The sequence below is a fragment of the Festucalex cinctus genome, chromosome 17 (genome assembly GCF_051991245.1).
Source record: "Festucalex cinctus isolate MCC-2025b chromosome 17, RoL_Fcin_1.0, whole genome shotgun sequence".
In the NCBI taxonomy this organism is placed as follows: Eukaryota; Metazoa; Chordata; class Actinopteri; order Syngnathiformes; family Syngnathidae; genus Festucalex; species Festucalex cinctus.
The window spans coordinates 15,354,089-15,363,596 of NC_135427.1; the positions used below are offsets into that span (position 1 = coordinate 15,354,089).

Consider the following 9,508-nt stretch of genomic DNA (forward strand, 5'->3'; position numbering starts at 1 on the left):
TTTCTACACGGAGAAAGCTAGTTGCGGACACCATGAGTGATAGACGTCTACTTATGACTAGATATCTCCAAAAAATTGACCAATATTGCGTGGCGCAGCAGGAAAAAGGGAAGTGGCGGTGGCAGATGCGTTTCTCCTTTATATCCCCCTCACCTAAGCAGGAGGAGGGAGATGGGAGAGACGCCCGGGAACTGGTGGCCGTGCCTGAGTGATGAGCTGGCTGGGAGGGGGAGTTACAACATACTCCCAACGGCGGGTCCCCCGATGCAGCCAGGGGAGCCACCATTGAACCCATCCAGGCCTTCCCCGGCACTGCAACCAATCCGTCTGCGGCTGCGGACGCCTTCGGACCCAGCATCTCCTGACTCACCAGCCAATCCACAAAGGCGACCAACTCCACGGCCAGGGTCACAGCCTTGGTGCCCTCCGCCTGGGAGGCAATCACCTGCGCCAAGGCCACAGCCGTCTGGCCTGCCAACTGAAGTTGCTAGGCCCGGCATGTGGTCCCCCCAGGCTCCCACCAGACTCATCCACCTGTTGACTTCCCCCAGTGGCTCCTCATCTTATGTGGCCCCCAACCCTCCCCCACAACCGGGAGCAGCAGGGGTGCGAGGAGGGGCTCATCCTGCGTTGGCCGCACACCCGAGGCCAGATGAGGATTTGGCTCCTTGCCGCCATTCTTGGAAGCGGCATAGACTGAGGATGCCCCATGGCTTGTGCTTCCCGAGCTTGGGGCAACAAGGCTACGACTGCGCGACCCTGGCAGTGGAACAGCTGGCTGACATCTCCCGCCTCGAGTTCAGGATCCTGTGCAGCCGGATCCCAGATGACACCAAGGAGCTATACCAGGTGTGGCGCGCGGGCATCATGAAAGCCCGTGCCAGGCAGAGAGCTGCCATACAGCGTGACCTAGCCAGACAGCGTGGCATGGCTGCACAGCCGAATCCTTAGCCTGAAGAGGCCTCACTTCTGACCACCTGTCCTGTCAACCGAGAAAGGATCTGGGTTGACATTTTCAATCCCCTGCCGACGCCTGCACCGCCCCTTGTGGCTCTGGTTCACCTTTTCAGTACAGATATGCTGTCCAGAGAACAACTGGACATCACGATCACACCTTTGCAGTCACTGTTTTGTTGGGGCATAATAATCCCCACGCAGTGTGGTAATCATGATCGGATGGACTCGCTGATCCACACATCATTCACCTGGCTTGCTCCTGTCCGTTTACGGACATTCGACGCCCACACATGGACATTCGCGTTCACACGCACACACGGACTCTCGTCACTTCTGGATCTCTCTCTCTTCCTCTTTCTCTTTTGCTCTCACACCCCTCCTTCCACTCATATTGCCCCGGGCCATTGCAAACATTTCCACCCCCACCCATCATTAGCCTCTCTCTCTCAGCCCATGCACTCCCTGAATCCATGCACACACTACTCACATTAGCTGTCACTCTTCTGAGAGCTTCCCCATCCGCTCCTCTCCTTGGACATAATATCGCATAGCAAATTTTGAGTACCGTTAGCATGTTACGTGCTCAGCATTTATCTTAGCGTGTTAGACATATAACCTTTGTTCTTCTCTTTGATGTGGTTTTACAATGTGCCATTTTATTGTTTTATATTTTGAGATTTCAGTTTGTTCAAAAAAAAAAAAAATAAAAAAAAAAATAAATCCTCCACTATGTTATGTTAGCCTTTTGGATCCACATGTTTTTTCTTTTCTTTTTTTCTTTTATTTAGCCCTTTATGGCTGTACTATTTTAATCTTATTATGATTTTATGCAATTTTTTATGTCTATGCTATTTTTACTTTACCTTTAAACTTACACTATGTTAATCTGTCCCTTTGGCCGCCAGCCGGCGGGTACAACTACTGGCATACAATTATTTCACTTAGCCTTTCTTTTAGTGTTGATGTGCTAAACTCTGTCGCTTGTAATGTAGATAGCGAGTGTTAACTTGCCTTTTTGCTTGGTTATTGACTACGTGACACAGGGCTATAGGTGTCTAGTAGTTCTTTCATTAATTTAAGGCCCCATGCTCTTACGCAGGTTGACATGTGGCCAAGTCCCACGGTGTGGAGGCTCATACCGAGCCGCTTCCAAGTTCCCCCGCGCTCCAGGAGGTGCCTGCCCCCTCCGAAGAGCGCACACTCGATCTGTTCGGGTTCAATATTGGTCACTTGCAGAGCTTTGCTCTAACACTGGAGTTGATGTGGAGGTTTGCAGGTGTCGCGGTGTGTAATTGTTTACGCTGTATGATTGGTGTTAGCGGTGCCAATAACTCAGAATTTGTATGCTGGTGTCTGTGTTGTGATTTCATGAACGACTAAGCTGTGCTTCCAATCATCTTTGTCTACTTTGTTCATGATGTATTCACATCATGAAGGGGGGAATGTGGGATCTGATTTTTGGTGCTGTCTCTTGAACTATTGACCTATTCTAGGCCAGATGTTCAAGTGAAATCCTTTTCATGCTAAACAACTTTATGATTGCTACTTGTGTTTAAATAGCCTAAGGAAATTGAATGCCAGTGTGTATCCTGACTTGTCACAAAGGGAATCATGTATTTGTTACCAGTTAATCATTTTACTTAATTTTGAAACTCTTAAGGTGCCAGCTGAAAATACCAGAAATCACATGTTCACGATGGTCAAACTGTTGAAAAGAACTTCCCCTTCGAAATCACATGTTCACGATGGTCAAACTGTTGAAAAGAACTTCCCCTTCGAAATCACATGTTCACTGTGGTCAATTGTTGAGAGCTGCCCCTTCACGCTTAAGGGCTAAAAAACGAACAAGAGATATCCTGAAGAAGCTAACAAGCATGACGGTGAAAAAGGTCAGAGCAGAATCTTAATTACTTTATGACTTCTAGTGGACAATCATAGGAGAAGCTCAGAACAAGGATCTCATTATTTTGCAAACGGTCAAGTGGCAGTCAGGTGACTCGGGACAGGGATCCCGTTGTTGTTGGCTGGGGGACGAGGCTTGGGACAGGGCTCTCACTATTTTTGGGTGTCTGCAAAAGGTTAGTTTAGCAAAATTATTAGATTATACAATGTAAATGATAGGTCACCTTATTTTATGAACGAATAAGTTCTTTTCAATGTAAATGATAGGTCACCTTATTTTTATGAACGAATAAGTTCTTTTGATACCAGTAAAACTTGTTACTACTTCTGGTCTCAAGAACGGGAGGGGGGACGTATGATCTGCGGGCTACTCAATAACAATTGGATACCAGTAGAAGTCACAAAACTAAGCTCGCACTACCCCCTAGTGGTCAAAAGCAGATACCATTAGCATTCAATAATTTGCATCTCGTTAATAAGTGGGTTTGGCCGAGGCTTTCCCGTGCCAATAAGATCTAAGCGTGAAGTGGGCAGACAAGTTTGACAGCCAATCGGGAAAAGAGGTTGTACCATGGATGAAGCTTTATAAACTGCTGCACTTCCTGAGATGATCAGATTTTTTCCATTTGCGCAAATTGAATGGTCTCATTGTGCTTTTGCCAATAAAGCCACTTTTTGTTCAGCTTGACTTTGGACTCCCGCCTATTCTTTTTCCCGACTCGCATTTGATTTCAACACACAACGCAAAAGGAGACCTGGAGCACCAGCCTGCCAGCAGGTGCTGAGACAGGTGACGCTGCGGCCAGCCTTCCGGCTCCAGACCTGACCCGAGACCCGACAATACCTTGTGGACTTCTCTCTAAAGGGACGTTGGAACATGCATCGTGTGGAGGGCTGCAGGTCTCCTCCGATCCTGGACAATTAGGATTTCGTTGGCAGTAACATCTCAGGGCCTCGCCTAAACAAAGAAATCCCTTTTTTAAATAACGCAACTAAACACATTTTGGTGCGAATGAAGCATGACTCACCCTGGCTGAGCAGCGCAAAGACGAGAAGAGCAGCAAGGACAGTCTTCATGTTGTTGGTTCGACGATCCGACTGGATTGTCCTTCTTCCTCGACGTGGCCTCGTTTATATGTAACCTTCCTCTCCCAAATTTTCACTGTATGGCGTATAAGCAGTGTTGCCACAGTTACCTTGAAAAAGTAACTTAGTTACTTTACTGATTACTTGGTTTTAAAAGTAACTAAATTGCGTTACTGATTACTTGATTTTAAAATTAACTAAGTTAGATTAAAAGTTACTTTTTTAGTTACTTTCAGCAGCTGCCGATAACACCATCTCAACATAAAAATAATGCAGTAGAAACGGAGTTCCAAATACTTTATTGAAAGTGCATTTTTAACATGAAAATAAAGGTTGTTTTTTTTAATGAAAAACAAAATAGGCAGTCTCTCTTGACTTCTTGTAACGTAAATACTTTTTATAAAACAAAAAATAAAAATCTATCCAGGTTGAAAATGAAAATCCCCTAAATTCCTCTATTGTTTGTTTGTTCCGCTATTCCAGTGTGTACACATGTATCAGTTTAAATATTTATTAGTAGTTATTGACAGTTATAATTGTTTTTTGGTTTGTTTGTTTTTTCTCTTCAAAATAAGGATCAGGAAAACAAAAGGTTGATAATTTAATGTTAAATATAAATATTTAACCTTTAGACAGACACCAACACAATTAAACAGAATATTTGCACATTGTGAAGTATTTCAGAAACATAAATTTAAGACATGAAATAAACCTACCGTCCAGCCAAAAGAAATATGAAGCCACCTTATGGAACAATAAATCTATCAAACACATTTTAACCACTTAATATATGCAAAAATATTTCCAAAAGTTCATTTCCCTTTTTATTAATCAACAATTTTTGTATTTAACAATTGTTTTTTCTTTTGTCATCACTTTCATTTTTGGTTAATGTATGACATCTTTTTTTGTTTTTTTAATCTGAGACACGATGATGACCACAGAATCACTACTGTTTATATTTTGTTTTTTGGGCTGTCGTTATCGCGGGCACGTCTCAGTTCTCCTATCTGCTGCTCATGCTAGTTGTAGACATTGACAGGGAGCCACAAACTGAGAAATGAGATACTTGCAGTGTGCTTTTAGCTTAGCTGGTGTGTTGGCTGTGGGACATACCTGTGTCGTTTGAATCCATGCATTGGATCGTCACGGGAGTTGTTCTTTTTGGCTCGCGCGCAGTACCAACGCCGGCCCGGGACATACAAGTGCACCGAGAGGACTCGATAGCCATGGGAAATACCGAGATGTACGGTTCTGCTAACTGTCTCCAGTTGTATGTTGTCACTCGTTGCGCGCGCGCGCGCCGTGTCGCGAGCACGGAAACACGGAAGTAGCTTGAATGGTGATGCTACTGAAATGTAAACAAAACAAGTAGAGCACGGCGCAGAACTCTTGCTATTGTTATGAAAACCATAAAGCCTCACTCGCAACCGATACGGTCGTTTAGCTCCCCTTGACGAACGATGGTTCGGTCGAATCGTTTTTTTGTTCCACCCCTACTGAAAACCTAACTTGTCTGACGTCACTCCCCCTGGCGAGAGGGCGGAGACGACCTCATCCCATAATGCTTCACGGACCAGTTGAGGATGGAAATAAAAAATTTTTTTTTACCACTTTTATGGTCCATAATGCACACTTTTTTGTTGTGTTGTGTGCCTGTTGGTTAATAAAACTAGTAGTAAAAGTATCATCACTTTTGTTTTGAATGTGCAAACCATTCATGACCAGACCATGGCTGAATTCAGTGTGGTGATCAATGACTTCTGCCTCATCTTCGTAGTTAGCAGTAGTTGTTTGTGACTGTTACAACAGTGAGATAGTTTGCCTTCTTCATGAAAATGTGGAGTAACGCATTGATTCTCTGGACAGTAACTTTAATCAGACTACTTTGTAAAGCAACTTTTTTGAGTAACGCGTTACTAAGTAACGCGTTACCGGCAACACTGCGTATAAGCCAGGTTAATATTAACTGTTTCCCCGTTTTTTGTTAATATTAACTGTTTCCCCGTTTTTTTGTGCTAAGGACGGTAACTGACTATTTCACAAGAGTATCCAAACAAATATGCTAAAGGTAAGAAAATAACGCATCCATTGCGACATTGTTGACACACACACACACACACACACACACACACAAATACAGCCCGAAGCAGAAGGTCACCAGCTTTTCAAAGGTCATTCGATACTTTCGTCTTTAGTACTGCAGGGAGTCCTCAAGTCAGAGTTCTGTTCCTACGCGAGCGATGTAACCCGAATTTCAATTTAAGTTGAATTTCCCCATTAAAGTCAATATTTACGTCAAAATAATTTGCATAAAAAATGTAAAATACACAAAAATAAATAAATAAGTTGCTGTATGACGATACGAGTGAAGCCCAAATCTTTGCCAATCACCATCTTTTTATGTTTTTGCTTCGTTTCCATGGTAATTGCTGTTCCAACAAGGACAGAAGATGTCGCTTTCGTCTATGAGGCCATGATGTGGGGGAAAAAAAAATAAAAAAAGAGACGGCGAAAAAGCTAAAGATACTCCCACAAGTGCACAAGCGCTAGCATTAGCTAAGTGCTAAATAGCGGATGAGGGGAAACACTGCGCTATGTGGCAAACAAGGACCCAAAATGGCGGACCGAACCGTTGTAAAGTTGAAACTCCTTAGGTCGAGTGTGACTCGAGGATTCCCTGTATTTATTTGATTCAAAGAGGTGGACTTTTTTTTTTTCTTTTTATACATTTGCAAAAATCTGGCTTCCTCTCAACTTTAATTGGAATTTTTGCAGCCCTGTATGAAAACAGATCAATCGATTGAATGATCTGTCTAAGTCATTCACTTTTCTCATATTGGGATTCCGATTCATGGCACAAATGTTCTCTTTGGACACTGAAATGAATGGTGTGTCGTAGGGGTGTGAATTGCCTAGTACCTGACGATTCGATTCGTATCACGATTCACAGGTCACGATTCGATTCGATACCGATTAATCCCGATACGAATTTATAAGTCCATTGTTGCGATTTTTTTTCATTCAAATTTAGAAAATACTAATCAGTAAGCTTGTAGAGTGTAAGATTTATATGAAAATGTATTTATTTATCTGAAATTTCAGTCTTATAGAGGTTGTAATCTGTTTCATGTTTGAACAGCATTAAAATAAAATATTAAGGCTTAATGTTCCGTTCATATAACATTCTTCCATGCTCAAGGTGTGAATCCTAAAAAAAAAAATAAATAAATAAAAAAAAAATAAATAAAAAAAATCGATTCTGCCCTTATTGAATCGATTCGAGAATCGCGCGATGTAGTATCGCGATATATCGCCGAATCGATTTTTTTTAACACCCCTAGTGTGTCGTCTGTCTGTGCCTCAGTTCAATAAAAGTTAGTAAATGGCCAACCCGTTTTTAAAATAGCACAAAAGACAAACCCATAGACAGTCAAACTATCTTTTTTTATTCATCATCCATCAAGGCAAGTCGCGACTGACTGTCATTCCCAAACATGAAGTTTAACTGTTGCACAAGTCTCCGGTGCAGCAGGAATATGTGTAGCCGGGCCGGGTTGCCTGTTGGCATTCATTCAAAACAGCGCAGCCTTTTTCGAAATCTGTGGACAAAAAAAAAAATAAAAAAAATACACACATCAATGCCAGTGCAGGAAGCAATCGGCCACTTTCGAGACTTGTCATCACTGGCGACAGGTGAACTGGAGCCACAGCATCAAGTCACAATCGGCAGAGGACAACATTTTATTTTACAGAATACATTTTTTAGAGGAAACAAATACAAGTGTACTATTATCAATAGTTGTATTAATTCAATAAAAAAAGGTGGAATATTCTGAGAATAACATTTGCAGGTTTAAGATATTTTTGTCAGAATATTTTTTTCCTAAGAGTAAAATACAATTATCTAAATTGAGTTTGTTATTATTATTATTATTATTATTATTATTATTATTATTATTATTATTATTATTATTATTATTATTATTATTATTATTCGATGTTTTCCCAAGAAGAAGAGTAAACCTTCCACTTTGAAAATTGTATTTTCAGCGATTAAATGTGCATAGACTCTTCTAATCTTTTTGGCGAAAAAGATTTGTTTAATTTTTAAAGAAAAAGATGTAATTATGGCGGAATTGTTTGAAATATGAAAATAACGTTTTATTTTTATTTTTTTTAGATAGAAAAAAAAGCTGTAATATTAAAAAACAAAAACAAAAAAAACTTAAACTTAAAATATAGAGCAGCATTTTTTTCCCAAGAAAAAAAATAAAAATAAAAAAGTCTGAATCTTCCGAAGTTAAAAAAAAATAATTCTTTAGGGAAAATGCAGCCAACCTCCCCCCCACCCAAAGAGCTGCCTGCATGTGACTATATGACATCCAACATACCTTGTGGGCTCAGCTCGAAAGGGATGACAGGCGTGCCGGTGTAACATGCATCGTGTGGAGGGCTGCAGGTCTCCTCCGATCCTTGACAATTAGGATTTCGTTGGCAGTAACATCTCAGGGCCTCGCCTGTAAACAAAGAAATCCCCTTTAAGTAACCCAACTAAACACATTTTGGTGCAAACGAATCTCGACGTATATTCACCCTGGCTGAGCAGCACAAAGACCAGAAGAGCAACAAGGACGGTCTTCATGTTGTTGGTTCGAGGATCCGACTGGATTGTAATACTTTCTCGACGTGGCCTCTTTTATATGCAACCTTCCTCTACTAATTTTCACAATATGGCGCATAAGCCAGGTTAATATTAACTGTGTCCCCATTTCTTGTTGTTTTTTTTTGTTTTTTTGTAAGTCCGGTAAATGACTTGCTTTCACAAGAGTATGCAAACATATGCTAAAGGTAAGAAAATAATAACCCATCCATTGCGACACATTGTTGACACACAAAAAAAAGCAGTGCCGGGAAGGTTACCAGCTTTTCAAAGGTCATTCGATACTTTCGGCTTTTGTGCTACAAGGAGTCCTCACGTTATGTCGGAGTTCCGTTCCTACGCGAGCGATGTAACACGAATTTCAACTTATGTCGAATTTCCCCATTAAAGTCAATATTTACATCAAAATATCTTCCATAAAAAAAAATCTAAAATACAGACACAAAAAAAATAATATGCTGTACAACTATCTGACTGATGGCGTCTCTCCTTACTGCGATCTTTTTATGTTTAACTTCATTTCCATGGTAACTGCTTTTCTTTTGGCAAGACCAACAAGGAGAGAAGACATAGCTTTCTTCTTCTTTGGGGCCATCATGTGGAAAAAAAAAAAAAGAGGGTGCAAAAACCAACGATACTCCCACAAGCAGTGTTTTAAGTGGAAAAAATAAGTGCATATATATATATATATATATATATATATATATATATATATATATATATATATATGTCCTTTTAAAGTGTTTTTCAAAAGAAAGACGTGTGGATGAGCAAAGCGTGAAAGGTTTATTTCTCTATATGTCTGCAATTCCCTTATTAATATTTTTTTGTTTTTTGTAAAGTCTCTTGTCAGATTTCCATTTGAAGAGTCAATTTTTGTATTTCAAACAAGAGTTTGTT

The 9,508-nt window shown here is 40.9% G+C and overlaps 1 long non-coding RNA gene across 1 annotated transcript; it reads right to left on the reverse strand.

Annotated features, from left to right (window-relative positions):
- Positions 1-7,373: 7,373 nt before the first annotated feature.
- LOC144004906 (uncharacterized) lies at positions 7,374-8,800 on the reverse strand. The gene is made up of 3 exons (XR_013279464.1): positions 8,542-8,800; positions 8,340-8,465; positions 7,374-7,547 (listed from the first exon to the last, which is right to left on the reverse strand). It is a non-coding gene; the product is annotated as an uncharacterized LOC144004906 (long non-coding RNA).
- Between the last annotated feature and the right edge of the window lie 708 nt (positions 8,801-9,508).